General features: G+C 44.7%; 1 pseudogene; it reads left to right on the forward strand.

Annotated features, from left to right (window-relative positions):
• Nucleotides 1-5647: 5647 nt before the first annotated feature.
• LOC101346103 (next to BRCA1 gene 1 protein-like) overlaps nt 5648-8121 on the forward strand; it is a 10553-nt pseudogene continuing 8079 nt past the window's right edge.

Below are 8121 nucleotides of genomic sequence, written 5' to 3' on the forward strand. Positions count from 1 at the left end.
TAGAAGTCCATGGGCAGGGAGAGGATGCTTCTTCCACAGACTGACTTCAGGGCCTTAGGGATCCTTCCATTGCCCTTTCCCTCAGTGTGCATGGACTTCCCATCATTTCCATGCCTTGAAAGGAAGGAGAGTCCTGGCCACTGCAGTGGATATGAGTGTGGAAGACACACGAGCCCCATGGTCCAGCCTGGTCTCTTGGAGAGCTCCACTGGATTAGCTGTGTGCACTTAGACCAGCCACAGACCTACTATACTTCCCTGTATTTTTCCAACTCAGCACATCTATTTTAGTTTCAGAGACATGCCCAGCGTGTCAGAGGTGAGGAGGACGGACACATAGTTCCCTCCTTTGCTTGCTACCCTCCTTCCTGAACTACTTTGTGCACACATCCAGGCCAAGCCTTGGCAGGACTCCTGGCCCCACCCTGGCCTCCACACCCACTGCTGCCCAAAGCAAAATACCCAACCACCTGTCTTCAGGCTTGAGTCATGCTGAAACAGAATGGCCTGCTCGCAGAGAAGCTTTAGGAGATTAAAACACATTGAATCAAGAATCTTCACAATTGCTGTACAAGGAAACTGTGCAAACAGTGTCAAGAGCCGGATTTGCACAGGTGGAAGTGCATGTCTCCAATGTGGCCTGTGTTTTCCACCTTTGACTATTCTCAGGGCTTGTCCTAGGGTCCTCAGCAGCATTCCTGCCTTCCCGCTGTAGGCTGGTGTCATAGTGTAACATGCAGCACCCAGGAGCCTGTCAAAATCCCCACAGGCTGGGCCTCTGCTGGTGACATCTGGGTGCAACAGTGTTTCTTAGGCGTTGTGCATTTACCTTAAAGCAAGCATGAAGATATGCATCGTAGTAATCCTAGCCTGGCCCCTATAACTATTCCCAAATCATAAATGGAAGCTCTAAACTCTCCTAGATCAAAGGGAATGTTGCTGGGAGGCAAGTACAAGTCCACAGGGACATCACAGGAGAGATGCAGGTCCAGAAGACTCTGATTGCCTTGCTGACTGCAGAGGCGAGGTTTTGGAGCCAGTTCTCAGCTCCATCCACATCCTGATGAGGATGCCCATCCCTGCCTTCCCCATGGGCTGCAGAGCCTCAAGGGCAGGAATCATGTCTGAAATAATATTTTGCATCTTTTTGTTTACTTTGTTATATTTCCTGAGGGTAGAGACTAGTTCTGTCCCCCCGCTGCTTCTTCAGCCTTGAGCAGTCTTGGCATGAAGCAGACAGTGCACAGATATTTGTCAAATTAGTGAGGGGACAGCACTGTCTTGGAGCATGAGGTACGGGCTTGAAGGATGAGGCTTGGGGGAGATGTTGAGAGGGGAAAGGTGCTGGGCTGGCAGGAATGAGTAGGTACAGCAGAGTATGGGGGGACTGGGGCAAGGACTAGTCTGAGCTAGTTTGGGAGGAGCCTTGCATGTCCTGCTAAGGGACTCAGACATCCTCCTGCAGTAGACAGGGACCGTTTAGCATTAAGCACAAGAGTGACAAGGTGCAACCTCTATCCTTGTCTGGCAGAGGTGAGGCTGCCTCTGGTCTCAGGGACTGGGATCCAAGTCTGTCCGACCCCATAGCTCTTGTCCTTTCCATTACATCCCTTCCATAGGGTACAATTTTCGAATCAACTGCAGGTGTGCTCAAAGTGTTGAGTCCTGGGCCCCACACCAGACCTTCTGAAATAGACTCTCCAGGGGTGGGGCTTGGGGGTCTTAAATGCACTTTGCAGGTGACTCTAATGGTGGGGAGGAGCAGAGGTGTAACTAAGGGCTGGTAGGTGCATATCCTGGGCACCACTTGAGGAAGGGTTCTAATGAGCATTTTCCACGGCCGTCGCAGTTTCCATGGCCAGCTGTGAGATCGTTCAGCAATTTAAAACTAATTGCCATAGGCACTATCCCCTCCCCCCTAGATAGGCCACTGAGAGGAGCCCTGGTGGCGCAGTAGTTAAGCGCTCAGCTTCTATTGGAAAGATTGGTGTTTTGAACCCCCAGCCACTCTGTGGGAGAAAGACGTGGCAGTCGACTTCTGTAAAGATTACAGCCTTGGTAACCCTATGGGGTAGTTCTACTCTGTCCCATAGGGTCACTATGAGTAGATATAGACTTAAAGATAATAGGTTTGGTTTTGGGTTTTCTAATGCTGGGGCTGGTTGTGAGCCTTGTTCTACGCAGCATCTGACGGCGCCGTGCTTGTGAGAATCTCCGTAGGGCCCCAGATGAGCAGAGTTCTTCGTCTTGTCTAAAACATCTCAGAGTAAAAACATTCGTGGCTATTTTCCTTTGCTGTTTTCTAAGAAACATGATTGTGTCTTAAAATTAAAACAAAAAACAGGACCAGAAGTCCCTGATCCGCTCTCCGACCAGCAGGTGGCGCTGTGTGACAAGGGATCTCCAGGACTGACCTCTAGGAAACCTTGCTGTGCTATATATATATTTTTTCTTCACATGTCCAAGAAAATCCAAATAAAGAAATGTTAGATATTATTCTTTAAGGAGGATTTGTCCAATGAAGATGAAATACTTTCTCTCAGGCTATTGAATTTGCGTTTTCTTCAGTTTCTGCAAACTCAGTCTCATGTCCTGGCTGCCCGGCAAGTCACAGGCACGCCCACACCCATGCTGATGGATGCCTTCTCCTGGTTATCCTGATTCTTATCTTCTCATTTTCTTAGGGGGAAAAAAAAGACATTATGTCTTTGGTCACTGTGACAGCTGGGTTCAGGTCCACCTGGTGGGGATGGGCTGGGTTACTTTCCAGAGGGAAAAACAGAACACAGGGAAAATCTTAGGGGGCGGGAGGGTGCGCTCAGCTGGAGGGAGGAGGAGAAGCAGAGGCAATGGGGCTGCTGTCCTGACAGAACAGGCTCTTCTACAGACCTTAGTGCTTTCCTCCTGCCCCCCTCCATCTCTCTTCTCTCCCCTCACTCCTTTCTTCCCCCTCCCATCTTCTCCCCTGCTCACCCCCCATCCTCTCCTCTCCTCTCTCTCCCCCAACTCCTATTCTTTCAGCCTTTCACCTGGGATACAGTGGTGGCCCACAGCATGGATAGCTCAGCAATATCAACAGTGAACTGTGATTTCCATGGTGGGAATAGTGTATTCAGTTCATGGAATCCACTTCTCTGTGCAGTTTGGAGTGCATGTGTCATGTGTCTATGCAGAGTGGGGGTCCCCCTTTTACACATCAGTGGCTCCGCAATAACGAATCCCTAATCAAGATTGTGAAGCCCTGGCGGTGCTGTGGTTAAGAGCTCAGCTGCTAACCAACAGGTTGGCAGTTGGAATCCACCAGCTGCTCCTTGGAAACCCTATGGGACAGTGCTACTCTGTCTGACAGAGTTGCTATGAGTTGAAATCGACTTGATGGCAATGGGTTTTAACTAGAGCTTAGTGCCAGCTCTGTGCTGCTCTTGACTTCACTCAGGTGGGGCTAAAAAGGATCGTCATTGGAGGCCAAAACCAGAATCTGGTGGATTTAAGGATGTGGGGTAGCTCACGGAATCACTGGGTAACCTGGGCTGGATCCAGGAAAGGGGAGCATCAAGTGATGCTGGCCACAGCCCAGACCACAGATGTTTAAAGGAATTTTATGGTGAAAACTCTGGCAAGGGAAATAAAATAAAACTTGCTTAAATTGCCTTTTTTACTTGTCAACTTTTCATATAAAGGGCAGGTTTAAGGCGAGTATTGTACTGAAATCTATGCTCTTAAAACCCAGGGGGACAATGCTGCCTGCAGGTATCCCCCTGGAAAGTCAGATCTCTCCTGCACTTTGCACTGGAGACACACGTCAGTGGGCCAGGCCTCTTTCTACTCCTGCAATATTCAAGTCACTTTTTTCCTCCAGCAATAGGGGACCCAATTGGGAGTTTTAAAAACAATTGGTTACCATTCATGCATTTTTCTTTCTAATTAAAGCACTGGGCTTAGATAAGAATATTTGGTAAGTTTTAGTTTTCAATGTTTAGGTCATAGCATATAACTGACAATAAATGTCACGTGCAGTTATTTTCATAAATCTGTAAAAAAAATAAAAATAAAAATCAATTTTGGAAAATAATATGGCACTTCCTTAAAAAGCTAGAAATAGAAATACCATATGATCCAGTAATCCCACTCCTAGCAATATATCCTGGAGAAACAAGAGCCATCACACAAATAGACATATGCACACACATGTTCATTGCAGCACTGCTTACGATAGCAAAGAGAGCGAAACAACCTAGGTGCCCATCAAAAGATGAACAGATAAACAAACTGTGGTATATACACACAACAGAATACTATACAATGATAAAGAACAATGATGAATCTGTGAAGCATCTCAACATGGATGAATCTGGAGGGCATTATGCTGAGTGACATAAGTCAATCACAAAAGGACAAATACTGTAAGCAACCACTATTATAAAGACTCCTGAAAAGTTTTACACACAGAAAGAAACAATCTTTGATAGTTACAAGGGACGGGAGGGGTATGGAGGAAAAACACTAACTAAACAATAGATAAGTGGTAACTTTGGTTAAGAGTAAGGCAGTACACAGTACTGGGGAAGCCGGCACAACCTGACCAAGGAGAAGTCATAGACACTTCATAGGCATCCAGACTCCCTTAAGGACCGAGTTACTGGGCTGAGGGCTGGGGACCATGGTCTCAGTAGACATCTAGCTCAATTGGCATAACACAATTTATAAGAAAAATGTTGTGCATCATACTTTTGTGAGCAGTGTCTGGGGTCTTAAAAGCTTGTGAGTAGCCATCTAAAGATACATCTACTGGTCCCACCCTATTTGGAGCAAGGGAGAATGAAGAAAACCAAAGACACAAGGGAAAGAGTAGTCCAAAGGACTAATGGGCCACAACTACCACAGCCTCCGCCAGACTGAGTTCAGCACAACTAGATGGTGCCTGTCCACCATCACTGACTGCTCTGACAAGGATCACAATAGACAGTCCTGGACAGAGCTGGAGAAAAATGTAGAACAAAATTCAAACTCACAAAAAGAGACCAGACTTGGCTGGTCTGACGGAGACTGGAGAAACAATGAAAGTATGGCCCCCAGACACCCCTCTAGCTCAGTACTGAAGTCACTCCTGAGGTTCACCCTTCAGCCAAAAATTAGACAGGCCTATAAAACAAAGAATAATACAGGTAACTCAACCATGTATATGAGACTAAATGGGCACACCAGCCCAGGGACAAGGATGAGAAGTTAGGAGGGGACAGGAAAGCTGGATGAATGGAAATAGAGAACCCAAGGTTGAGAAGGGGAGAGTGTTGACACATTGTGGGGTTGGCAACCAATGTCACAAAGCAATATGTGTTGTTTGATGAGAAACTAATTTGCTCTGTAAGTCTTCACCTATAGCACAAGAAAAAAAAAAAATAGCTATACTATGAACCTACATTTATGTTGGTTTTTAGTAACAAAACCATTCCTATTTAAAATTCTTGGCATAACAACAACAGTTCGAATATCAACATTGTATATATTCTTTGATTTAGTAAAACAGACACAAATCCTGATATTGTTCCGTATAATTGATCATGCTCTTCTGTTTTGCTGTTTTAGATGTTCCGTTTGGGAAAGGAGACTCACACAACATGATTTTGTTTCATAGTCCATGTGCTCGGATGGCAGTTAAGCAGGGAAACCAACTGCAGATGCAAGTCTGTGAAGGATACTATGTTGTGGATGAAGCCCCAACCTCAACTGAATCAGAAAAACGACTGGCTGCCAGGGCAGGGAAGAAGCCACTTGCACATTAGTCTTCACTGATGAGAATCCGGGATCAGACATGTGGCCCCCAGAGGAGCCTGCAGCACAGGTATTAAGGGAATGGACCTGTCTCTATAATTTTGCTAATCCTATGTTTCCTTGTCTGGCCTGGAATTTCAGATATTCATCAAAGATTTGGGGGATATTGTGATCCTTCTCCACCTCTAATTGAAACTGTAGTAGTGGTTCCTTCTGGAGGGGGGAGAGAGTGGGATAGAGACTTTGTTTTCCATTCTCCTTCATGCTATTTCATGATTTTATGTGTGTGTGTTAACCATATGCTTGCACTATTTTACAAAAGAAACCTCAAAATAATACATTTTAGAAACATTATTTTAAGTAGAAAGAAAAAGTAACCACCAAGATCTTGGATTGTGTTTTCTTGCAGCAATGTCCACTTGCTCCAAGTGATGGAGACCAGCCTCAAGACAAGCCCCCCAGACTGGTTCACAAGCTACCTGAAGTCAGTGAGTGTTATCTCTGGCTTGGATTTTAGCAACAATGTTGACAAAGGAAGAATGTGCAAGAATAGAAAGCCGAACCCAGATGGCTATAGCCCCTGGGGCAGGTGAATGAAGAGTGGTAGCTGAAAACTTCTCAACTAGAGCAGTTCCAGTCAAGAAAGCTCTTAATGTTTGCAGTGAGGTACCCAGAAAAAGGAGGAGTCTAATTCTAAGTATTAAGGGAGAAGGACAAATCTCTGTGCTTGAGAAGGAAGAAATTAGAAATTTACTCATTGAAAAAATTTCTTAGTATTTTCTTTGAACCAGTTTGGCTGTGGAAGGAATAGACCTTTTGCTATGTTTTTGTCCATTCACTCAGTAGCTATTTATTAGGTTCTTCCGTTATACTGAGGAGCCCTGGTGGCGCAGTGGTTAAGCACTAGGCTGCTAACTGAAAGGTCAGTGGTTCAAACCCACAGCTGCTCCGCAGGAGAAAGATGTGGCAGTCTGCTTATATAAAGATTTATAGCCTTTGAAACCCTATGGGGCAGTTCTACTCTGTTCTGTAGGGAAGCTATGAGTCGTAATCAACTGGATGGCAATGGCTTTGGTTTTTGGTTTGGTACATTATACTAGAGACTGTCAGGTTTCAGGTCTGTTTGATATCTTCACACCGTTTTCTAATATTGGAACGGAATTTTTCCCCACCTTCTTCTCTGTAGTTCAGAGGGCAAGTGGTTAAAGAAACAGTTGAGAAGCTTGAACAGAAATTACACGAGAAGCTTGTACTCTAAAGCCCAGCCTTGGGATCCTATCCCTCAGAAGTCTGAATGCCGTTTTCAGATGAAACACTGTATTCGTCAGAAGACCAGTTCAACTGGCATATTGTTTGCAGCAGCTGCCAAAGAACAATCACTGGTGTGCGCTACCAGTGCAGGTGAGAGTAACTTGGGGATAGTCGTCTATTGGTAGTCCTCAGAGCAGCGACCCTGCTGGCATTCTGGATGGGTAAGGGAAATTGGGTGTATTCTATCTCTGAGCATTAGATGTAGTAGCTTGATTGGATGTACAAACTGTTCTTCACTCACATGCTTTCTGGGTTGAGAGTTAATTATTCAGATTGTTGTGTTCAGATATGCCCTTGGACTAACAGTCAGGCAAAATCATGTTCCCCAAAACAAAATTAGATCACCAAACATTGTCTCTCTGTTCTTCCAAATGCTTTCATACATTGCTGCATCTTATGGATTTCCCTTTGAAATAGATAACAGGGTAAGTGTCATTATCCCTATCTTATTTTTTTTTTATGGTGGTTTTTTTGCTTATTTATTTGCATATGAGAATTATGCATTACAACATTTTTTTTTATTGTACTACAGGTGAAGGTTTACAGAACAAATAGTTTCTCATTAAACAGTAGTACACATATTGTTTCATGACATTGGTTAACAACCCCATGACATGTCAATCCTCTCCCTTCTTGACCTTTTATTTTTTATTTTTTTGGTAAAAATATGCATAGCCAAAGATACACCATTTCAAAAATTTCTACATGCACAGTTCAGTGACATTAACTACGCTCTTCCAGTTGTGCTGCTATTCTCACTTTAGATGAAGGTTTACAGAACAAAATAGTTTCTTATTAAACAGCTAGTACACATGTTGCCCTATGACAATGGTTAACAACCTCACTACATATCAACACTGTCTTTACTCAACCTTGGGTTCCCTATCACCAGCTTTCCTGTCCCCTTCTGCCTTCTAGCCCTTGTCCCTGGACTGCTGTGCCTCATTAGTCCTGTTTTGTCTTATGGGGCTGTCCAATCCCCAGCTGAATGGTGAACATTGGAAGTGATTTCACCACTGAGCTAAAAGGGTGTGTGGGG

This window comes from Trichechus manatus, unplaced genomic scaffold (genome assembly GCF_000243295.1).
Source record: "Trichechus manatus latirostris isolate Lorelei unplaced genomic scaffold, TriManLat1.0 scaffold00247, whole genome shotgun sequence".
NCBI lineage: Eukaryota > Metazoa > Chordata > Mammalia > Sirenia > Trichechidae > Trichechus > Trichechus manatus.